The 24,700-nt window shown below is 48.4% G+C and overlaps 1 protein-coding gene across 9 annotated transcripts in view; it reads left to right on the forward strand.

Moving 5' to 3' along the window:
• Positions 1–3,694: 3,694 nt before the first annotated feature.
• Positions 3,695–24,700, forward strand: part of LOC112854707 (zinc finger protein 39-like) — a 49,093-nt gene continuing 28,087 nt past the window's right edge. For 2 of the 9 annotated variants that reach the window (XM_086681287.1, XM_086681286.1), the window contains exons 1-3: positions 12,509–19,546; positions 19,890–21,797; positions 23,506–23,680. The gene's annotated coding sequence lies outside the window, so the exon portion shown is untranslated. Of the gene's footprint in view, positions 4,466–12,508; positions 19,547–19,889; positions 21,798–22,826; positions 23,084–23,505; positions 23,681–24,700 lie in introns of those variants that run through there. The other 7 variants (XM_086681284.1, XM_086681283.1, XM_086681282.1 and 4 more) reach the window with 7 other exon arrangements.

Raw genomic sequence — 24,700 nt, forward strand, 5'->3', positions numbered from 1 at the left:
GTACCTGTTGAAAGCTGATTTGTGCCCCAATGTGTGATCTGCTCTGGAGAATGTTCCATTTGCACCCGAGAGGAATGTGTATTCTGCTGCTTTGGGATAAAATGTTCCGAATTTATCTCTTAAGTCCATTTGGTCCAGTGCATCATTAAGAGTCTTTGTTTCCTTGTTGATTTTCTACCTAGTTGATGTATCTATTTCTGTAAGTGGAGTAGTAAAGTCTCCTACAACTATGGTATTGTCATCAGCGAGTTTGCTTATGTTTGTGATTAATTGATGTATATATTTGGGTGCCCCAATTTGGAGGCATATTTACATTGTTAGCACTTCTTGATGGATAGACCACTTGATTATGATATAATGCCTTCTTCATCTCTTGTTACAGTCTTTGGTTTACAATCTAGTTTGCGTGATATAAGTATGGCCACTCCAGCTTTGTTTTGATATGCATTAGCATGATAGATGGTTCTTCATCCCCTCACTTTCAATCTGCAGGTGTCTTCAGGTCAAAAACGAGTCTCTCATAGGAGTATATAGATAGATCTTGGGTTTTTAAAATCTATTCTGATGCTCTATGCCTTTGATTGGACATTTCATCTGCTTACATTCCGTGATTATTGAAAGATATGAATTTAGTGTCATTGTGTTATCTGTAGATTTTGTGTTCTGGTGATGTTCTCTGGTCCTTTGGTCTTGCTCCTTTCCACTCACAGGGGACCCTTAGAATCACTTGCGGGGCTGGTTTAGTGCTCTTGAACTTCTTTAGTTTTTGTTTGTCTGGGAAAGCCTGTATCTCTCCTTATTTTCCACGTGACAGCCTTGCTGGATGAAGGATTCTTGGCTGCATATTTTTTTAATCCAGAACATTGAATATTTCCTGCCACTCCCTTCCGGTCGGCCAAGTTTCAGTGGACAGGTATGCTAAACTTATGTGTTTCCCCTTGTAGGATGAAGACCTTTTGTCCCTAGCTGCTTTCAAAATTCTCTATCTTTGTATTTTGCAAGTGTCACTATGATATGTCATGGTGTTGACCTGTTTGTGTTGACTTTGAAGGGAGTTCTCTGTGCCTCTTGGGTTTGCATGCCTGTTTCCTTCCCTGAATTAGGGCAGTTCTCAACTATAATTTGCTCAAATAAACCCTCTGCCTCTTTTTCTTGCTCTTCTTGTCCTGAGACTCCTATGATACGGATATTGTTTTGTTTCGTGGCATCACCTAGTTCTCTAATTCTCCCCTCTTGATCTAGTAATTTCCTGTTCCCCTTCTCTCAGCTTCACTCTTTTCCATAATTTTATCTTCTGTGTCACCTATTCTCTCCTCTGCTTCTTCAATCCTTACTGTCACTGCATCTGGCTTATTTTTGCACCTCAGATATAGCATTTTAAAATTCATCTCTACTGGTTTGTAGGTCGTTGATCTCTGCAGCAAGGGTTTCCCTGGTGTTTCTGTGCTTTTTCCAAGCCCAGCTATTAGTCTTATAACTGTTGTTCTAAATTTATGTTCAGATATGTTGCTTATATCTGTTTTGGGCAAGTCTCTGGCTGTTATTTCTCCTTGACCTTTCTCTGCCTTGTCATTTTTGGCTACATTTCTGTCTTTTGCATGTTTTAAAAGCTTGTTATGTGTCCTGCACCTGAGAGTATTACTCTATTAAAAAGGGGTCATACACTGTCCAGGACCTGGCCCTCCAGGAAGTGTTTTTTTTTTGTGTATTCTGCATGAACTCTGTGGTTGTGTTTTGGCTGGTCCTTCCCACTGGTCATTCTTCTGCAGAGCTCCTCCTTGCTTGCTGTGGTGGAGTTTTTGGACCTTTAAGTGGTGTACTTTGATACGTTTGTTGAAGTAACCCTGAACAAAAGGGAGGAGAAGCTTGATCTCATAAAAAGAGAAAAAGGGAAGGGAAGAAAAGAAAAGAAAACCAAACTGAGACTCAAGATACTAGAAGGCTAATTCCAGAGAAAGAGAAAGTAAAATAAAGAAGAAGAAAGAGAAAAGATGGAAAAAGCATAGAATAAAGAGCATACACACACACACACACACACACACACACACACACACATACATACATATATAGAGAGAGAGAGGAAGAGAGAGAGAGACCAAAAAGGAATGAGAAACTATAAGCCTGATTTCAAAAAAGAAAAAGAGCGTGGAAGAAAAGAAAAAAAAAGAAACAGTTGTCGTCTGTTGCTGCCTGGGACCGGTGGCTGTGCTGGTCTGGAGCAGAGGCTGGCTACATTGGGTAAGTCAGTCTTTCTCCAGTAAATAAGCAGTTGCCAGGCACGGAGGGGTGGGGTTTGGTATAAGCATGTCCTGATTCCCCTGGGGGCCACTGTCAATCTCTCCTTCCTGGACTGGGGCTCTCAAACCATGCTATTCAGCAGCTCTTCACAGAGTTGTGAGGATGGTCAGCTTGCCCTGTGCCCCAATTTTCCTGCATCTTCGACTTGGCTCTTGGCTGGGATTCAAAACCTAATGTCTTCAAGGATTGGTACCATGTGGATCCAAGAGTAGAGCCTCTCCACCTTGCTGATGAAAGGCCTTTGGCTGGCATCTGCAGGGTCTTTTGTCCTTGGGAAGCAATAACACTTCTTCCCAAAGCACTCTAGGAAGTTCTCTCCCAGTGCGCTTCAGAGATCACTACCCCTTGCTATGCACTCTGGGGCCGGCTCCCTCCTTCCCAGAAGCACGGGCCACGGCTCTGCTCTGGAGAAAGTTAAGCACTTTCAAAGCCTCTGAGTTTCAGTTCCAAAGGCTGATTACAAAAAGAACCCACACTCTCTGTATTTCTTGCTCCCCATTCCGTAGTCCAGAGAGGTTTTCCTCTTGTGCTAACTGGAAGCTGCCCTTTCACAGCCCCTCTCTCTGCTGGTCCCTTTTGTCTCTGCACAGAAGGGGTTCCCTCCACTCCGTGGCTGTGCCAACTTATCTCCCCAAATCACATACACGTGCCTCAATCCTGCCAGGCTGTCTCCTTCCAACTGTGGAGATCATTCTGCCCATCCACCGATCGATTTCCTGGGTGTTGTAAGTAATCTGACCTCAATACAGCTGTGTTTGAGAGAAGGAACATCCCAGTCCCCCTACTTCTCCACTATCTTAACTCCTCCTGGATGTAATTCTTAGCTGTGTTCTGCTGTAAGTAGGATGGTTTTTGCCCCTGACCTTCTTTCAGGATTTTTTCTTATTTTTTGATTGTCTGCAGTTTGAATATGATATGCCTAGGTGTAGTGTTTTGGGCATTTATTGAATACTTGGTGTTTTCTGAGATATCTGTTTGGTGTCTGACATTAATTTGGGGAGATCCTCGGTTGTTATTGTTCCCATGTTTCTTCTGGTCCCCTCTCCTTCTGGTCTTCCCATTACATGTATGTTACATGTTTTGTAGTCATCCTACAGAATTGGGTATTCTGATACTTTTTTTTCAGCCTTTGTTCTCTTTGCTTTTTGTTTTTGATGATTTTGTTGATATATTTTCTAGCTCATAGATTCTTTCTTCAGCTGTGTCCAGTCTACCAATGAGTCCATCAAAGACATTTTTCATTTCTGTTATAGTGATGTGTGTATATAGCATTTCTTTTCTGGTTCTTTCTTAGGATTTCTACCTCTTTGCTTACATTGCCCACCTACCCCTGCATGCTGTCTACTTCATCCCTTAGGATCCTTAGCATATTAATTATAGTTGTTGTAAATTCCTGGTCTGACAATTCCAATATCCTTCCCTGTCTTGTTCTGATGCTGCTCTGCATCTTTAGATTGTGTTTTTTGCCTTTTGGTATGCCTTGTAACTTTTCTTTATTGCTGAAAATGATGCATCAGGTAAAAGGAACTGCAGTAAATAGGCCTTTGGGGATGTGGCAGTGAGGTGAGGGGGAGGGGACGTATTCCACAGCCTACTGTCAGGTCTTAGTCATCAGTGGGCCTGTACCTCAGGACTGTGACTGTCACAAGGTTTTCTAAGATCTCCCCCTTCCCCCAGTTGGGACGGGGTGTCTAAAGGGGGCTGGAGTTGGTTATTTCTCTTCCTGGGTCAGTGAAACTCTGGGTAACGAGGTATCGCTTAGGGCAGGTCCTTTTAAGAAAACAGTGCTCTGGTGTGTTTCACACGATTTTTCCCCCTCCCCTTTTTCCTTTTTTTCTCTGATATTTGCTGTGGGAATCTGGGCAAGGCCCTGGAGTCTGACCTCACGACACTTCAGGGACACACCTGTGAGTAGGTGTGTTGCCTGTACTGCCCAGTTCAGGTTTCCCGCCCCTTCAGCTCTTGGGTCTGCTCCTGCAAGCCGGGCTCTGTGTCCGCCTGTCTGCCTCTCGGCCTTGGGGGCACAACTTTCCCTCTGCCCTTTGCTTTCTCAAGTATCAAGAACGGTGCAGAGGCCTTCTGGTTTGAGTTCTGCACGTAAGGGCCTAGGAGGTAACCACTTCCACCCAAAAGCAAGACAAAGCTGAACAGAGTGAAAAAGCAAACGGTTTGTCAATTGTGTTGATCTTTCCAAGACCCAACTTGGTTTTATGGATTTTCCCTATTGTTTTTCTATTCTTTATGCAGTTTATCTTTAATCCATATTATTTCTGTCTTTCTGCTAGCATTGATTTTAGTGTGTTCTTGTTTGTCTAGGTCCTTAAGGTTTAAATATAGGTTGCTGATTTGAAGTCCTTTTTTTTAATGGAAGTGTTTACAGCTATATATTTCCCTCTGTAAATAGTGTCCCATAAGTTATGGTATGTGGTTTACTTTATCTATCTATTTAATTATTTATTTACTTATTTTGGTGTCAAGATATTTTCTTTTTTTTTTTTTTTTAATTTTTTTTTTTCAACGTTTTTTATTTATTTTTTTTTGGGACAGAGAGAGACAGAGCATGAACGGGGGAGGGGCAGAGAGAGAGGGAGACACAGAATCGGAAACAGGCTCCAGGCTCCGAGCCATCAGCCCAGAGCCCGACGCGGGGCTCGAACTCAAGGACCGTGAGATCGTGACCTGGCTGAAGTCGGACGCTCAACCGACTGCGCCACCCAGGCGCCCCTATGTCAAGATATTTTCTAATCTCTCAGTGGTTTCTTTGACCCATTGGTGGTTTAATTTCCACATACTTATGGATTTTCTGATTTTCCTTCTGGTATTGATTTTTAGTTTCATCACACATAATCAGAAAAGACACCTTGTATGATTTCAAACTACTTAAGTTGTATGATTTCACTATTTTAAAAATTATTCAGACTTATTTTGTGATGTAACATGCAGTCTCTCTTCTTGAGAAAAATGGGTATTCTGCTATTGTTGTGCGTGTTCTTGTGTCTGTTCTATCCAACTGGCCCACAGTGTTGTTGAAGGTCCTCTGCTTCCTTATTGATGGACTGTCTGGTTGTTCTTCCCTTTACTGAAAGTGAGGTGTTGGCGATGACTATGACTATTGCTAGATCGGTGCGTTTCTCCCTTGAACTCTGCCAGTGTTTGCTTCATATGTGTAGGAACTCTGATGATAGTGCATATGGCTATGCATAATGTTATATCTTCTTGGCCAGTTGACCCTTGTATCATTCTAGAATGTTCTTCTCTGTCTCTTATAACAATATTTGGCATAGTGCCTATGTTGTCGCTTATTAGTATAGCCGCACTTGCTCTCCCTGGGGCACTATTTGCCCCAGGTGTCTTTTCGCCATGCTTTCACTGTCAGTGTGTATGTCCTTAGATCTGATGTGAGTTTCTTGCGGACAACGTGGAGCTGGATCCTTTAGATTGTGAAGTTTCACCCATTTACACTGAAGTGATCCCTGATAGGGAGGACTTACCACAGCTGCTTTGTTCATTGTGTTTCTGTATGTCTTCTCGCTTTTTTAGCCTTCCCTTCCTGTCTTACTGCCCTCCTTTGTATTTACTTGACATTTTTTGTAGTGACATGCTTTGATGCCCTGTTGTTTCCTTTTGTGTTGATCCTACACACAATTATTGTGTGTGTGCTTACCACGGGCATTACATAAAATATCTTAAAGTTATAACAACCAAAACAATATCAGCTCCAGTTGGCCGTCCATGGGGAAAAATGCTCTGGCACCTACTTTAATCTCAGACCTGCAGTTTCCTCATCATTTTTGTGGGTGACTCCCATGCCTTGGGTTATGGACGGTTCAAGGAAGTATACACGTATACATCAGTCAATGGTATTATCCTCCTGCATATCAAAAGGTTTTGAAAGTGGTATCCTCGAGACATGGAAGGAAAATGAGCTCCTGGTGTGTATTGAGGAAAAGTGAATGCCTGAGGGTGGTACTGAGGAAGGACTATTTCACGGAGAAGAGCACCACCCACGGGGAGCACTGTCCCTGGGGCATGGTCTGCTCAGGCAGCTAGAATTAGACAAGGCATGCATGGGGCAGGGCATCAACATGCTTGGGAGCTGCTGCAAATTAGCACAGGTACTAGAGAGTTACTTTATAAGAAGCATACCACTTGCTCTCAGGACAGATTTAGTAACAACTAAAATATATCGTTAATTGGAGAGGAGGGCTGTGAGGTTGTGCAAGGGTGAACTAAGAGGAAGCAGATGATCTGTGTCGTCACTGGCCCAGAGCAGAGCCGACCCACTTCAAGGTGCTGCAGCCCCACTGGGGAAGGAGTCCCGATATCCCCAAGAAACTGGGGGAAAGTGACTGGACAGGCCCGATTCAGAAATCACAAGTGTTCCCACTGGGAGTGAGGCCATCCGCTGGGGGGATTTCCTGCCTCAGAGATGATCATGTACGAAAACGAAGGGTTTTGATTAGACGTAGCATGCTCCATCAAAGGACCAGGGAGGAGTGAGAGTGAGAAAGACTCTGTGTGTGTTGTAAGTGCACAAGCATTTGCGTGTGTGTGTGTGTGTGTGTGTGTGTGAGAGAGAGAGAGAGAGAGAGAGAGAGAGAGAGAGAGAGATGAACCAGGCATGTACGTGTGTAGGACATGAAGCACATACTGTGTGGCATGCAGGCGTCTGTACAGATGTTGTGATGGGAAGCAGGGGTGTGTGCAGGTGGGAGTGTGGGGCCCGGCTGATGGGCCAGGTGCTGTCTAAAGGCTCCTGACAATTGGACCCAGGTGGAGTCTTGAGCCTTTGGCTCTTACCTGCATGGCCTTGGAGACCCGAGCTGCAGTGTGGTAGAAGTCGATTGGTGACCCCGGAGAGCCCGCATGGGAGTGGGTCACAGAAGACCGCCACATGGGAGGTGGACCCACCAGGCCATTGTGGCCTGAGGACCCATTGGGGCCAGCTGACCCTGGGCCCTCATGCAATCCCCAGCTTACCTGCCAACCTATGCATGTGAATTTTCTGCTGACACTTTCCCAAGGGAAGGGCCTATGGACTTTCCATACCTACTAGTGATTTCTCTTAGGGACTGTGGTCTGAAGTGAGGCTAACTGGCTGGCATTGTGCTGTCCACGCTGGGCACACCAGGCATTCCTGGCACACATGCTTCGCTTTGACTGGGGTCAGTTATGACCTGATGTGATTTCTCAGGAGTCCAGACATCCTGGCTCAGGACTCCCATCTGAAGGAAGCTTTCCGCAGCTGAAGCAGAACCGCCGGGTGCTCAAGCCACTGGGTGAGCCAAGACAAGAATCCTGCTACTTAGGTGGTGGGGACCTGAATGTTTGGGGCTGGAGCAGTGGGAGAGCCTGGTTTGGGAGGGAACTCCCTCCGGGTTTTGGGACAGAGAAACAGACTCCCTCCATAGCTCCTTGGGCGCTGGAAGATAAAGGCCAGGACTGGGCTGGGTGAGGACGTTTCCTGTGGCCCGAGCCCGGGGGGCAAGGCAGAGCGCCTGGGGCTTTAGGTCGGTGCCTGGCCCTTCGACGCCAAGGAACTGGGGATTGCCGCTGGGGCAGTGGCCTGGGGTTGTGACAGTTCCCTGCTTGAGCAGCGGAAGGTCTGGAACGGAGCTCCGGGGACCGGGACCGCGCAGAAGGAGCGGGCTTCATCTCCTCCTCCGACCCAGGGACGTGCCCACGACGGAGCGCTCTCAGCCAGCTTGCCAGGTCCTCCAACCCTGTCGTCGTGCAGAGCGGGGCGGGGCGCTCCGGCTCAGCCTGCCGCCTCCTGTGGGCGGTCCCCGGGCGCCCTCCCGGTCCGGGCGCGGCCGAGAGTCGCGGTTCATCCATGTCGTGTGGGAGAGAAAAGGAGACGCGCTCAAAGTCGTCCGCAGCAGGCTGTGGAGACAGATGCTAAGTGTCCCGCCGCTTAAATTCCCGGGCTCGGGACCACTTACTAGCACAGCAGCGTGTTGGTGCAAGTGAGAGCGGGTTAGGAAACCAGCACCGACCGCGCCGCTTTAGTCAACAGAGGTACACGCACCCCTCCGAATTCCCTCGCACCCTCGACACTGGACGCCGAGCACCCCGGGCCCCCGTGGACCCCTGTCCCATTCTGCCGTGGGCACCTCCTGCGGCAGGAGCCGCGCGGCGCACCTGCACCTGTCAGGCTCGCCTCAGCTTCCAGCACACGCCAGCGGATGGTGCCGTCAGCCGCGGTTTTGCAAACCCTCTCAGAGTCCTTGACGGTTCTTTCTGCCAAGCGCAAATATTGATCTATAGTCCACTTGTATTTGCAGAGTGCACACGGGTCAGGGCAGAGGACGCCCCCACCGCGGCCTTGAGAGAGCAGCCCTGTCCACGTGCCCAGGTCCCAGGCGCAGAAACACGGAACTGTCTCTAAGTTTCCGTGTGAGGTCCCTAAATCATGCCAACGCTTTTTTTTTTATTATTTTTTTTTATCATTTTTTTTATTTTTTTTGAAGCGGGGCAGAAGATGAAAAGCAGCGAATTTCTGTTGTGGAAAGAAAAGTAAACTTGTTCCAAAACAGATGTACTGGAGTTATTTTACAGGGCAATGGATATGGCAACATCACCCAAAGTCAAGTGGGGGAAAAGAGGAACCGAGGTGGGAGGCTGGACCACACTGTGACCTCCACACAGCACCGAGGCCCCGCTGGGCGGGACACTGCTCTGGTGACCGGAATCGCCAACCAGTCCCACCTGAGGGCAGCAGGGGAGGTCGCTACACAGTTTCCTCTGTGTGATCCCAGTGTGATTCACCTGCCTGGGGAGGGAAGGAGGGAAGTAACACCACTCCCTCCTCTCCCTGAACTTCTGACCAGTGTCCACATAAGCGGTGGTCAGGGGGCCTCAAAGTCTGTCCCTGGCAGGCACCTGAGGACAGTGATGCCCGCCTGCCCCCCCTGCTGCTGCCAAGTGCCTTTGGGGAGAAGTTTGCCATCAAGGGCGGCCTCCTGCATCTGCACTGACCCAGGAAAGAGAGCAGGGCCCAGGTTTCCTGGAAAACATACTTAGTTCTGCTTCTTGGGATGAAGGGATAGGCCTGAGGCCAATGGTCCAGTCTACCTAGTGCAGGGGCAGCCTTCCAGAGGAGCACCTCCATTAGCTGTGCAACTGCCTCGCTTCAAATCCATGCTTCCAAATTCACTAATGGTGTAGCCCGGAGCAAGCTACTGGATCACTCTCTGCCTCTGTTGGACATGTGTGAAAGGACAATAGCAGCTGCCTGCCAGAATTATTGTGTGATCAATGAGAGGATTGAGAAAGACTCTGAACATGGTCCACGAAGACAACATGGAGGCTCCTGGGAGCCACACTCTGTTTTGTGCCCTGAAGATTTCCCTTTTGGTTAGAATGGTATTTGGCTCAGAGTAGGGACCTGATACATACCTGTTGAATAAATGACCAGTATTCCCCTCTTCCTCTGGTTTAAGCAGGCACCTGCTTCCGCTGGAGTCAGAGCACCTACAGAAAGCCCAACTCGGAGAAACTCTAATTGCTGGTGCCACACGGCAAGGAACTGCCACAAGATTTCCCATCATACAGAGTGGCTTTTGATGAACCAGTACAAGGTTGGAGAGCACCTTTCAAGGACAGAGCCTTGGACTCTGACTCTGTACCAGGGCCCCATGAGTGTGTTCTCACACCGTGGGCTCCAAGGTTCCATGTGCACAAGTACCGTTCACATAGAGACACTCTATTATTTTGAAAGCATTTCAGATGCCATCCTCACTTGGACTCCAGAGGTGGACAACACTTCAGTAAAAAAAGGGGGGCTTCAGGACAACCCCTGATATTATCCCATAATGCATGCTGTCTGACGGGAGCCAGTTCCTGCCAACCCAGACTCAGCATCATTCGTTGTCTGTGTGTGTCGGTGGTCAACAGCGGGGGCTGGGCTGCTGCAGGGGACTGGAGCCAGTCCCTGATGCACAGTCAAAGGGCAGGCAGGAGCGGAGTCCTGAGGTTTCTTCACAAGATGCTGGAGCTGCTCTGTTGAAAGCATCTTTTCAAGGAATATCTATCTATTAATCATCTAGCTATGAAGAAAATCCAGAAAGGGGCACCTGGGTGGCTCAGTGGGTTAAGTGTCCAAGTCTTGATTTTGGCTCAGGTCATGATCTCAAGGTTCATGAGTTCCAGCCCCATGTCAGGCTATGTGCTGACAGCCCAGAGCCCGCTAGGGATTCTCTGTTTCCCTCTAGTTGTGGTCTTCCCATGCTCTCTGTCTCAAAATAAATACACATAAAAAAAAAAAAAACAAAGAAAATCCAGAAAGCTATTCCAACAAATCTGTGCTAAGCAATACAGCAAAAACAGAAGCTAATAAAAAAAAAAAGATAGACATATCTGATTGTATTAAAGTTTCATATTTTTGTAGCACAAATTTCACTACAAGCATAAAGCAACAACACCGGGAAGTTTGCACATATACACTCACGTGATAGGCAAATACTTAATGCCTTTACATGTGGAGAACACATACAATCTGTAGAAAAAAGACTAGAGAAAGGTGGACAAAGAAAATGAACTGGTAGTCAATAAATAAGAAAATTCAAATTATTAAATTTTAAAGATAGTAAACCGGCAGAACCAACAATCTCACTTTGGGAGCGTGTCCTGTGGAAATAAAAATAACGCTCACCTACTCTAGCGGGCACATGGGACGTGCCAACAAGAGTGTGCAGATGGAGACACTGCAGTGACTGAAGACCCACGGAAGCAGGGATGTGGGGAAGCAGGGAGCACATGCAGGGCCGGGAGAAAGGGGGTGCTCTAGCCTTCTAGAAAGTAATCTGGCAGAACCTTCTCCAGGGAAAATGATACACACCCTTTGATCCAATTATTCCTGTTTTGGGAACCACAGGAATAGAAACAACAGAATATTAAAATATATGTGAAATAACCCTCAAGGCAGCATCCTTTACTGTGGGTAAAAAGCAAACAAAAACACCTGGAATCAACACAAAGGCACCTTCTGGGGAATGACTTAGCAAGTGTGGTGTAAGTTGATGCGTGATGCAAAAATGAGCAAACCTTTTGGAATCTTTAAAAAGAAGAAAGAGGGGCGCCTGGGTGGCGCTGTCGGTTAAGCGTCCGACTTCAGCCAGGTCACGATCTCGCGGTCCGTGAGTTCGAGCCCCGCGTCAGGCTCTGGGCTGATGGCTCAGAGCCTGGAGCCTGTTTCCGATTCTGTGTCTCCCTCTCTCTCTGCCCCTCCCCCGTTCATGCTCTGTCTCTCTCTGTCCCAAAAATAAATAAACGTTGAAAAAAAAAATTTAAAAAGAAGAAAGAGCTTTATTCCTTGAGCCCAAGTGAGGATGGCTGCCTGGGAACGTGCTCTTCACAGAGAGGAGGAGGGTGCGGGGGAAGGACATCCGGTCCAGGGTTGTCCAGGGTTGGATGCATTGTTTACAGAAAATGTCACAAGCCATCAGACAAAGGACATTTCAGAAAGCTGCAGAGCTCATCTTCAGCCTCTAATGTGTGCTGGGCTGTAGGGCTTTAATTTTGTGGGAACAAGGGAGGTTTCTTCCTTTTGCTTATCTTTGTGTGTGGGATGTTCCTTCTTGGTTATATTTTAAACAAAGCAGATATACAAAGCGTGCTGGGGCAGAAATAGACCCACGCGTGGAGTTTTTGCAGAGTCATTTTGACCCTGGTCAATGTTCAAGTATAGCTCTCCTGGGAGCCCAGGAGCAGGGCCCACAAACATTAAAGTTGAGAATTTCCTTTATATTACCATGTATCACATCTTGGAATATTATGCAGCATTTAAAAGGTATGACCAGAATTGGGGTGCCTAGGTGGCTCAGTTGGTTCAGCGTCTGACTCTTGATTTGGGCTCAGGTCACGATCCCAGAGTCATGGGATCAAGCCCCACATCTGGCCCCACACTGAGCATGGAGCCTGCTTAGGATTCTTTCTCTCTCTCCCTCTTCCCCTTTCCCCCGCTCATGCATTCTCTCTCTCTGTCTCTCTCTCTTTCTCTCTCTCTCTTAAAAAGAATGGAATGGGGCACCTGGGTGGCTCAGTCGGTTAAGCGTCCGACTTCGGCTCAGGTCATGATCTCATGGTCCGTGAGTTCGAGCCCTGCGTCGGGGTCTGTGCTGACAGCTCAGAGCCTGGAGCCTGCTTCGGATTCTGTGTCTCCCTCTCTCTCTGACCCTCCCCCATTCATGCTCTGTGTCTCTCTGTCTCAAAAATAAATAAAACATTAAAAAAAAAAAAAAAAAGAAAGGAATGACCAGAATCTACGTCTACTGATTTCTAGGAGGATGCCCAAGAAATATTGGTGAGGGAATAAAAATCAAGCAGGCTAGTGGTATAGCAGGGCCCTGTTTTGTATAGTCCAGTGGCACTGGATCCCCCCCACCCCCTGCCCACTTCTGTGTTTCTGTATGTGCAGCCAACAGGCGCAATGTGTGTCTGGCTGCTGACCCCGGGGAATTTGCAAGGGTGAGTTCGGAGGAGAGGTAGTAACTTTCCTCACATACCTTTGCATCGTTCCCACACTTAAAATGAGGATTTAGCTTAAAAAAACAAACTTTAATTTATAATGCCATAAGTGAGTAAATGGCAATTATTTTTCATGTAAAACGTTGTCTTAACTATCCTGACATCAAATCTGACAAACTGATATATACTTGGGGGATATGCCCAGTAAGTAAACGTGTTTATTGTTTGGGTAGATGAAGATGTTGTTGCCTTTTTTGAAAATTGACTACATCATGAAGATCTTGAAAAGTCAATAAGGTAAATACGCCATTAGCAAAATGGGCAAATGACAGTTCAAACATTACAAATGGACCATTAACCTAAAAACACTAATCTCGTGCAATCTTGTTGATAACCAAATAGATGCCAATTAAAATGAGGAAGCAGCCTGCCATGGGATGGAAGCAGGAAGAGGTTAGGGAAGGGTGAGAGGTCCTGAGACAGAGGATGCAGGGGGTTGTAAAGTGCGCTGCGTCTGTCCAGCGGGAGGCACGGAGAAGCTGGACCCCATCCTGGGGGCCAAAGTGAAGTGAACACCAGCCCATTGTCCTGAACTCCACGGTCTCTGTCCCAAACACAGTGACCCGTCAAAGTTAATGTACAATCTCCACTTGCGACATGACAGAAGGAAAGGTCAGTGTGGTGAGAGTGCAGGAGAGGCTGGGAGCTGATGGTGCAGGTGAGTGTACAGAAGAGGTGGGAAGAGCATTGCAAGCAGGGGGAAGGGCAGGGGGAGATGCCCTTGAGGCTACATCACGCGTGCTGTCCTTGTAGCTGAGTGCTGGGAGGCCCCGTAGGGCAGGCTAGGAGGGTCTTGGAAATCTTTCTAAGGGTTTTGGATTTTACCCTCTGCCCTCTTCCAATCTCCGAGGGGGCTCTTCCCTGCCTGCTCCTGTGTCTTCAGATCTCCAGCAGGGTTTTTCAGCAGGGGAATGACCTGGCCTGATCTGTGCCTTTAAAAGAGATTCTGACTGCTGTGTCTTAAATGGATTGAACAGGCTGGTGCAGGGGCCCAGTGGGAAGGGAGAAGAAGGTGCTGCAGGTGGAGGAACCACCGATGCCCAAGATGGAGGAGATAGAGTGGGATGTGGTTGGGAAGAAGAGAGAGTCAGGGGATCCAGTTAAAGACCCTCTTCCACCTGCCAGGGCTGTGTGAGCTAGAGCAGGACTCAGTCTGTGGCCACCAAGAGACACCCAGATTTTCCCTTGTGGATTAGGTGTGTGTGTGTGGGGGGGGGGGGACAAAAAAGGGACAATGATGAACCCTGTTGGGGAGGGTGTAGAGTCTGAGTAAAGTGGCTTTAAGGATGCCAAACCCATTACATTTCTAAATGTGGTGCGGGAGCATGTGGGTCTCCTGTACACTTGATCTGCAATCACAACCAACCGTCTTCAACAGCAGATGCCAACAGTGGCTGGTGTTCTGAGTGCCAGCTCCACAGCCCACACAGGGGAGTGACATGGCTCTGTTGGGTCTGCCCACCCTCCTGGTGGCTTGTGCGGCTTTCCTGATGTTCCACTCTGTGTGGAGAAGATGAGGCACTCACAGGCTTTTGCTCATCTCCTTCCCATCATTGGGAATATCCTGCAGGTGAAACTGTGGGACATGCCACCTCTCTATCCAGGGTAAGACCCCTGAGGTATGGCCAGCTGTACTCTGGGTTGCTACAGGTACTGGGCTGAGATTTCTCAGCTAGTGTTGGGGACGTTTTTGTCTCTTTCAGTTGTGCTAGAATATCCTACTTTTTGTTTATTTGATCCTCTTGAAAAGACCACGAGGGGTGACCCCTCCAAACTGGCTCCACTCTTAACTAGTGGTGGTGTCTTAAGTCATTCACCTGGCTCTCTAAGCCCTCTTTAATGGTCTCTCACATGAGAGGGCCCTGCCAGCTTTGATTCTGACATGTGACCTTAAAATATGGGGCATCTGTGGAGTGAGGAGTATGTCCGTGGCACGCTGTGGTCATTGCCAAAGGTGCACCACATTGTCATGACTCAAAGTGCCCACCACCTATCCAGCTTTCTGGCTGCACCTGTGAGATCTCAAGGTCAGCTCCACTGAGACCTGCTATATCCCTGTCCTTTGTCAGTCCAGTGCCTGTAGACTCAGACACGAAGATCAAGGGCATCTACTCGGGAAGGGTGATCAGGGTCCTCAGACAGGGGTGGATTTTGACCTGAGTGAGGGGGGGGGTGGATGTGTCCTAGGCTGCCTTGTGGTCTAGAAGTTTATGCAGGGCCCTCATGGAGTCCCCTGGCTCTGGTCATGAAGAGACTGACTGTGGGCATTTAGTGGTGCCCAACGGAGTGTCTCCACTCTCTGCCACCCACCTGGGCACCTTCTTGTCCCAGCGTGGCTGGGATTCCAGTCATGTGCTTCTTTCCCTGGCATCAGGTCTGCTCCCCTCACTCCCTGTCCAGAGTCTGTACCTCTGCAGGGCCATGCTTTGAGGACACAGGTGGCCCTACTCCCTGGTCCCTGACCTCTTGGGCCCCTTCGTGCCATCTGCAGCCCCAGGATGTCCCCTCCTGCCCTTCTTCCAATCTCCTAGAGGACTCTTTCCTGCCTGCTCCTATTTTTTCAAATCTCCAACAATATCCTCTCTGACTCCCATGACGTGCTCACTCCTATTTCTCTGAGAAACACGGCCATCAGAGAGAATGTTCTGCAGCTCCCAGGCCAGCAGCCCAGGACTCCACAGCACTTGCAAGCTCATGGGCACTTTGCACTGATGGGCGCAAAGCTGTGCCTCTGCTCCCACCACCTCTCCCAGCTTCCCTGTGTCAAGAAGGGCTAGATGTGTTCCCATAGCTGCTCCAACCAGAGGCCAAGAATCATCCCAACCACCCTCTCCCACCATGTCCCAGCCACCAGCAAACCCCTCACTCTACCTTGAGAAGACACTGGGAATCCAGCCTTCTCTCGGTATCTTGATGAATCCACCAGCTTCCTGCCCACAGATGCCCCTCCTTCCACTCTGTCCATGCTCCACACAGGGAGACCCTGGGGGGCCCACTCCCTCAGCAGCCAGCGCCCCTGTCTGACATACAGAGGAGACCTCACGGGACCTGCCCTCTCACCCTCCACCCTGCTTCTCATGCCCTCCTGCCCTTCGCTGCCCATTGTGGCCACTGGCCTCCTCACCCCTTCCCAACCTGGGCACTCTCAGGTCTCAGGGCTTTGAGGGTCCCTCTGCGGGGACTGCTCCCACAGATATCCCCCTTGCCTGCATCCCCTCCTTTCTTGGTGTTCAAATGCTGCCTTCCCAAGGAGACCCTCCCCAGCGACCTTCTCTCAAGGACCAGATCACCTCCCAGCTTGCTGCCCCTCCTCACTGGTGTGTCCTGTCCCCCATCCCAGGCGGGTGTGGCCCCCAATCTGTAGCCCCGAGTCTTGGCTGGGACACATTGAAGGGGAGGGAGCTGGCCAGGCGTTGGGGCTGCTGAGAGGGACTGTCTTCACCTCTACTGTTCCTGTGCCTCTGGGACCCAGGACAGGGGCTCAGGTGCCCTGTGCCACTCTCCCCACCTGGTTGAGCAATATGGCCCCATGTACTCGCTGCATCCCATTGTTGTGCTACATGGACACCAGGCCCTGAAGGATGCTCTGTGCAGTCAGACAGTCAGCTTCGGAGGCAGAGGGAGGTTCCCCATCCTGGATGCTGCCCTCAGAGGCTGTGGTATGTCTCCCTCCAGAACACTGGCCAGCCTGCTTCCCTTCGGGCCTCACATGTGCCCATTTCTGTGGTTCACAGGCCTTCCTGGGGCTGGAGAGCTGGGGGTGTGTCAGGCACCTCACTTACTCCATCATAGCCTTGCCCCCACTCCCCCACGGCACCCACACCTGCTTGCTTTTTCTCTCCCTCTGTTCTCCTCCATGTCTTGTTCCAGAATAGGTGGCTTTTTGAGGAGGAGGGGGTTGTAGGGTGGGAGAGTGTCACATGGGTGATTTGTGCAAGTTACTCAGACTCTCCGAGCGACAGGTCTTCATTTTTAGAAGGGCTAAAATGTCTACTTTCTTGCAGAGTTGCTGTGCTGATGGATGGTAGGTACTGCTGGGTTTTCTTGGGCCAAAGTGTTCATGTCTCGAGAAGCCCTACAGTGCACAAGAGGAGGGGGGAGCGCACTCCTTTTGTGTTTCATGGGAGCACCACCTTGGAGTGAGCAAGGGGGAGTGTGGGTATTTTCTGAGTCCCCATACCCCAAGGAGTGTCCTCCCTTTGCCCTCATGGCCATCTGGTGGCTTGTGAGTAGAAGACTTGAACTGGACATCCAGCTGCTGCATTTTGTGTCCTAGGCCGGGGGCCTTGGTGTCCATTCTATCCCACTGCTGTCTCTTTGTTTCCATAATAGGAGAAATTTCCTTGACCTCTCTCAGGTCACCGGCTCAGTCTTAAGCCCCGTCTCGATTGCTCAGGGAACCCTTGAACCACTTTGCACAACAGTTGATATGACCTTTTGTGGCGTTAGTATGAAGTCACAAACGTACAGTTCAGGGGGGGACTACACAGCAAACGCACATGAGCAACCACCACTCAGATCAAGAACCTCAGCACCGCGTAAGCCCTCTCTTGCCCTCTCCGCGATCATTTCTCTCTGTCTTTCCCCAGAGGTACCACATGTTCTGATATCTAATGGCAGCATGTTATTTTCCTGGTTTTGAACTATGGAGACGTGGCATCATACAGCAGGTTCTCTGAAGGACATGGTCTGTGCCCTTCAAAAGTGTGCTTCTGGCTGCATCCACGTTGTGCTTGAAGCTCTCGTCCACTTCTGTTCCTGTGTAGCACTCCACTGTTTGGGTATCATTTACCTTTTCTGCTGATGGTGGACATCTGGGCTGTTTTCAGTTTGGGGTCATGACCGATGATGCTACCAGGGACACACCTGAGCGCATCTCCTGTGTTGATTAAGCACTATCTACTAAGGCAGAAAATACACAAGCTGTGATAAGTCATATTATCCCTATGTCTGTATCCAAACAATGAAGATTAGGGGCCCTGTGACTATTGGAATCATATTACTTCTGCCCAAAATACGTCCTTTAATATTTATTTAATGCAGTCTTCTCTTGACAAATTCTTTCAGATTACAGTGGCCTCAACATGCCTTAAATTCTTCTTCATTTTTTAAAAATGGTTATTTATTTTTTTGACAGAGAGAGAGAGAGAGACAGAACAAGAGTGGGGGAGGGACAGAGAGAGAGGGAGACACAGAATCCAAAGCAGGCTCCAGGCTCTGAGCTGTCAGCACAGAGCCCGACGCGGGGCTCGAACCCACCAACTGCGAGATCATGACCTGAAGTCAGACACCTAACCGACTGCACCCTCCAGGCGCCCCACATTCTTCTTCATTTTTGAAAATTGTTTCAAATGATACAGAAATCTCGGTCAGTGGTGATTGTCCTTTAAAGATGTCATTCTTCGTGTCTGACGTGCATTCTATCTGTTGCAAAATTACAGTTCATAGTGTCATCCTTTTGAGGGTGAGGTGTATTTTGCCCCCACCCCCACCCCTGGCTGCTTGTAGGGTTATTTGTTTTTATCATCATCAATTTTATTCAGAGGCGACTAAATTTGGTTTTGTGTGTATTGATCCTATTTCTGCATTTTAAAGAGTAAGTGTTGGTTTGAGAAAGTTGTGCCATCATTCAGCCAAGCATTTCCTCCATGATATTATTTCCCTGCTACCCTCAGATCATACATGTTATCCGAATACTTCCTTAAATTCTTTCGGGATTTCGAATCCCTCAACTTCTGCTGTTCGGCCTAGACTTCTTCTAGGCTGTCAGCTCACAAGTCCTGTCTTTGGTTGTGTGTAAACACTGAGTGTTTCACTTCAGTTATTCTGTTTTTCAATTTGAAAAGCTTGATGTGGTTCTTTGATTAGTTTTCAGATCTCTGACAAACTCTTAATGTTTTTAAGTCTGACCTGTTCAGCAGTTGTAATGTCCCTGATGTTGCCACTGGATGGAGCCCCAGGCAGCTGATTTCTGTGACCTGCACTCTCTAGGTTGTTACTAATTTTGTATTAGGTTCCAGACACTTTATGCAAAAACTTGTGGCGGTAGTTTCAGGTTTTAACAACAGCACCTTCCCACCGAGAGGATTTCCTGCTTCCTCGGGGCAGGTGAGGAAGAGCACCACCAGTGTTCTAGGGCCTCACTGGCAGCTGGTCAGAAGCTGGGCTGCCGACCCTGCTGGGCTGGTCCGTCTCCAGCAGACCCTCAGTGCCGGCTGCAACCCCAGTCCTTTACTGCAGATGCCCTCCTTGGCAGGCTTGACTCTTGCTTCTGGGACCTTCCCAGTGTTTAGTAGCTCTGCTGGGGTTTTGTGTCTCACCTGTGCTTCTGTGGGAAAGCAAGCCCAAGTTCCTTGTTCCCTTCTTGGCTCTGGTTCTCATGAACCATATGTACATTTATGCAGCATCTCAGCAGAACAGGTTGATCAGAATCACCTAGCCCGTCACTGTGAGAAGACGCGACATCAATTTTTAACTCTTACCAACTCTTCTGTCCCGATTGCTTCTTTTATCTCTGCTTATTATTTTGCTTGTGGTGCCAAGATCCTGTCGAATCAGTCTGGAGACATTAATCTGAACACTTTAAGTTATCAGAAATATCTTTGTTTCCCCATTAATGGATATGGGTAGCTGGCGTGAGCTCACCTGCTCTTATGCAGGTGTTTTTTGGCAAGCCTGTGGTGAAGTTGGTGGGACTGACGTCTGATCTGTGTGGCCGGAGGTGAGATGTCTCCTGATGGGGCTCTTGTGTAGGACACAGGGAGAGAAGCGGCCTGTCAGGTTGGGGCAGGAGCCAAACTGGGATGTGTCTGAAGGTGAAGTCCTTCAGATGAGCTCCCTCCAGGGAAGAACTGATAGTCAATGGACTTTTGAAAATTGACTTTCTAACATTAGCCCCAGGTAGATGCTGCTGCTTGTCTGTAGAAGGGGAAAAGTTCCTGACGTTCTAATCCTCTGAAAGCAGTTCTCAAGGAAGTCCCCGTACTATCAAGTGCCCATCACGTGCCAGGGCCCCTCTGACTGCCCTCTGGTGACCAGACTCCTGTCCTTGGCTTCTCCCTCAGGACTTGCGTCCAGCCATAGCAAAGCGGTGGAAGCAAATGTGTCGTTTTCCTCTCATGACCCTGTGGAACTTTGGGACGGGGAGGAGGAGCATCGAGGGCAGTGTCCGGGAGGAAGCCCAGCACCTGGTGCGGGTCCTCACACAGACAGAGGGTGGGTTTGCATCTGGTGGGAAGTTACGGTTACCTCCCTATGCTTCCCTGAGCCCCGGCACCACCCTGCTGGAACCATCTTCCCTCGTTTTTTTTTGGAAAGTGTAGACCACTCATGAAAGTTTTCCTTGAGTTTGGTAATCGTCCCTCCTACCAGCTGAGCCCATGGACCCTGCCTGCATCCTGGCTGGCTCTCCCTGCAACACAATCTGCTTCATCCTCTTTAAGGAGCACGTCAACTATCAAGACGAGGAGTTCCTGAATCGGATTGGGTTGTTGAATGAAAACGTTTCCATATTAAGCTCTTTCTGGGCCCAGGTAAAGCCAATTGTCTCTGCTTGTTGGATTACCTGCCACTGGTGTCAGGGGTGAGCCCGCGTGCAGAGTTCCACTGTGGGCAACAGGGAGGCAGCGGCCCAGGGTGCACCTGAGATGATGGAGGGCAGCTGTGGAAAAGTGATAGGGCCACTTATGTAACACAGCTGAAAGCCCGTTGGAGAGGCAGTCAGGCTGCCCTCTGCCAACACGTCTCTTCTGACGTGCCGACAGAGGCTGCAGCCCGCTCGGGGTCCTGCAGCCAGAAATGGGAAGGGGCTGCAGAGGGTAGGGTCCCCCTTAACAGAGATGCTTCAACGCCTCACAACCTGTCTTCGCTTTTGAGTCCTGGAGGCGGAAGAAAGGGTGTGGCTTTTCCCTACAATTTGTGGCCATTGCTCAGTCACTATCTTCCTGGGAGACACCAGAATATTTTTAAAACACTCAGAATATAAGAAATTTCATTTTGGAGAGAGTAGTACAGCATCAAGGGGCTCTGGAGTCTGAGCGGCCCTGGGACTACGTCGACCGCTTCCTCAACATTTTGGAGGAGGTGCGTGTGGCAGACCCCCCCGTGTTGCATGGGCGGCTGCGTGGCCCTCATTGCATAGATGTTGCCTGGGCTCCGTGCATGCAGGTCCAGGTCTGACGCCCCTTGTCTGGAAGACCCCAGGCCTCCATGGTGTGTTTCCCCACCACTGGGCTCACATGTGGAGCGCGTACCTTTCCCTCATTAACTGCCTGATGGTTCAGTGTTTACTCAGCACTTGCTAGGCAAAGTGACCTGACTGAGACCATCCCTCCTGCCCCCCAGGAGCCCATGGACCATCACAGAACTGCAGGTAAAGTGGCTGGTATTCAGGGTGACGGTTGGAACCATTGCTACTTTGGGAGCACAGGTCGCCTGTCTCTAATCCCTGGACAGAGCCCACCATGGGACAATGAATAAGGGCCTGGTGGCTAACGTGTGTGTGTGTGTGCGTGTGTTTATGCACAAGTGGGCCCTGTTTTTACCTTTTCTTCAAGACTACGTCCAAAGCACAACATCTTAAAGTATATTTTCCACTATGCAAGATGTTACAACTATTAACCTCTTTGCCGATTACAAAAGGCATCAAGTGAAAATCACTTAGGCAAAAAAAAAAAAAAAAAAAAAAAAAAAAAAAGGCATAAAATAACCATTCATATACGCCATAAACATTCCACCTCCTAAGGACTTATTGTCCTTTCTAACCCACATCTGTGTGTGTCTAATAGAGGACTTATGATGAAATCATGTAACTGATTACTCCACTATCTACAGGGAAACCGACCCATATTCTGAATTTAATGTTGAGAACCTAGCAGCTGTTGGCTCTAACCTGTTCAGTGCTGGCCCGGAGACAGTCAGCAGCACACTGTGGCTGGCGCTGCCAATCTGGCTGAAGCACCCAGAGGTGGAAGGTGAGTGAGGCGCTCCTGGGTGGGGGCGGACACGGGGGAAGAAGACAGCCCTCCTGGTGCTTCAGCACAGCTAGTTCTTTTCATGTTCTGGCTTTCCCTGATTTCCAAGTTAACTAACACAGGCCTATCCTATGAAAATTGGAAAGTATAGAAAATGACGAAGACAAATTTTAAAAATTCACTAGTAGTCCTATCATTCAGATAAGTTTATACTTCCATTTGCATGGTCTCCAGCCTCCCCTCTTTCTGTGTGTGTATGCACATATTGCACACAATTGGAATTTCACAGCATTGAACTTTATTTTTCCACCTAGTAGTAAATTATGGACTCGTTTACACATTATTAGGTGTTCCTACAAAATATTATTTCAAATTAGCATGCAATTTTTTATACTGAGGGATACCATAATTTAGTCCTATCCACTTGATTGTGGATTTAGGTTAAATTTTTAGAAACTGACTTGCTATGTTAACAGCAAAGAATAACTTAAATAAGTTTGGATCATTGTTCCCAAACTTTGACGTGTCTTTGGAGACCCCTGCACATACTGTCCTACACAAGCAGGCAACAAATAAACTGGGATGTTTCATGACAATGGAGATGAAATATCACAAGTAAGTTTTTGAACAGTGAAAGAGGAAGGGATTGGTTTCTGAATCTCACACACGAGGGAGGCTTGTGACAGAGCCGGCATACATGTGTTGCACACTGGCTGTGTGGCTCAGGACAAGCAGGTGTGCTTTCAGTTCGGTTCCCTTCCCCCTTGGTACAAAGCAACACCAAGCAAAAGCTGAGGGCCTATCTGTAGCACTTCTGTGGTTCTGTGGAGCTAGTTCATGAAATTGACATAGTTATCACTTGAAAAGACTGAGGGAATCAACACTTTATTGACTTAGGAAGTTTTGTTCCAAAAAGCGGTGTGTGGTTATAGTAAAACAGTCTTGGTTGCAATCCTGGCTCCACAATCAGATAGCTTCCATCCGGATACTCGAGGTCTCTGAATTGTAGTTGTTTCCTCTTAAAAACAGGAACATTAAGCCCTGCCTTAGACACCTGCATGGCTCAGTCGGCTGGGCCTCCGACTTTGGCTCAGGTCATGATCTCGTGGTTTGTGGATGTGAGCCCCACATTGGACCCTGTGCTGACAGCTTGGAGCCTGGAGCCTGCTTCGGATTCTGTGTCTCCCTCTCTCTTTGCCTCTCTCTCAAAAACAAATGAACCTTTAAAAAATTAACAACAACAACAACAACAACAACAACAACAACAAAACCTACCCTAGACATGGGTAAGGAAGGTTTCTAGCTGGCTGTCTGGTACAAAGGGGCACTTTGCAAGCATTTCCCTCCATTTCTTGTAAGTGTTCAGAAAAATGGTTGCTGGAGACATCTTAGATGGTCTCTGGAGTCAGACTTCTCTGCATTATCATCGTGCAAAGATCTGTGTGGGACTGAAGGGTTGTAACTTTGCCCTCTTAGTTCTTGTGAACAACACGGGAAAGATCCAGACGCTAAGGGAACTGCTGTGTGGAGAACTTACAGCACACTTGCACTACAGGCCATTTCGGTCAAACCACAGCTGCAGACACAGCAAAACATACTGAAGGGATGCTTTCCTTTGCGAGTTTGTAGGATCCAGTTTCTGTCCCCAACAGCCCAGTTTGGGTTGGCATTTCTGGATGGTTCACAAGTGACACTGTTTCTCATGCAGGTAGAGTCCACAAGGAAATCAACAGAGTGGTTTCCCCTGCATGAGCGACAGTGCCCGGATGCTCTACACAGACGCCGTGGTGCGTGAGGTCCAGAGATACATTAATCTCGTCCCGTCCAATCTGCCTCATGCCGTGACTCAGGACACCTAGTTCAGACAGTGCTTCACTCGTAAGGTCAGTCATCTTTTTCCTTTAAAAACTTTAAAATGTGACAATTAAGCGTAGCAGCGTTCTCGCACAAAGAGACAGGTCACCGAGACTTTTCTTTCCAGGAAGCAACTTTATTCATCGTGCCGGCAGGGGCTCAGTGAGTTCATACCCCAAAAACTGAGCCCCGAGTGCAGCGGGGTGTGGCCTTTTGTACAATTTTTGCTCCTTTGCCTCCCATATATGGTAAGGTACACTCTGAATGGGCGGTCTTGTAACAGAGTCATGAGAGATGTCACGTGCGGGCATATAGCCAGGTTGCCTTCCCTTGTCTTGAGGTTTTTCACCACATTCCTTAGGGAGGGGCTCTGCTACATTAGTGCCTGAGTGTTTAATTTTAAGGGAAGTATATTTCTATTAACCCCATTGGCTAACTCTGGGTAAGTACAATTTTTACCAAAAAGTCATTTGTTTTCTTTTTTTTTTTAATTAAAGTTTATTTATTTATTTTGAGAAAGGGAGAGAGAAAGCAGTGCGTGCATATGAGCAGGGGAAAGGCAGAGAGAGAGGGAGAGAGAGAATTCCAAGAGGCTCCACACCATCAGCACATGAAGCTGATGCAGGGCTCTATCCCACGAACCGTGAGATCATGACTTGAGCCGTAATCAAGAGTCGGATACTTAATGGACAGAGCTACCCAAGCACCCCTGTTTGTTTCCTTAAGGGGCATTTTAGGGGGCTCCTGGGTGGCTCAGTTGGTTAAGCCTCTGACTTCAGCTCAGGTTTTGATCTCACAGTTCATGAGTTCAAGCCCTGCGTTGGGCTCTGTGCTGACAGCTCAGAGCCTGGAGCCTGTTTCAGATTCTGTGTCTCCCTCTCTCTCTCTGCCCCTCCCCCACTCATGCTCTGTCTCTCTCTCTCTCTCTCTCTCTCTCTCTCTCAAAAAGAATGAAAAAACATAAATTTTTTTAAATTAAAAAAAGGCATTTTAGTAATCATGGTAAAAAAATAAACCTTTATACCTTAACAAAGGTAGGAGAAAAAATA

This window comes from Puma concolor, chromosome D2 (assembly GCF_028749965.1).
Source record: "Puma concolor isolate L17-30 chromosome D2, mPumCon1.1.hap2, whole genome shotgun sequence".
Taxonomy (NCBI): domain Eukaryota; kingdom Metazoa; phylum Chordata; class Mammalia; order Carnivora; family Felidae; genus Puma; species Puma concolor.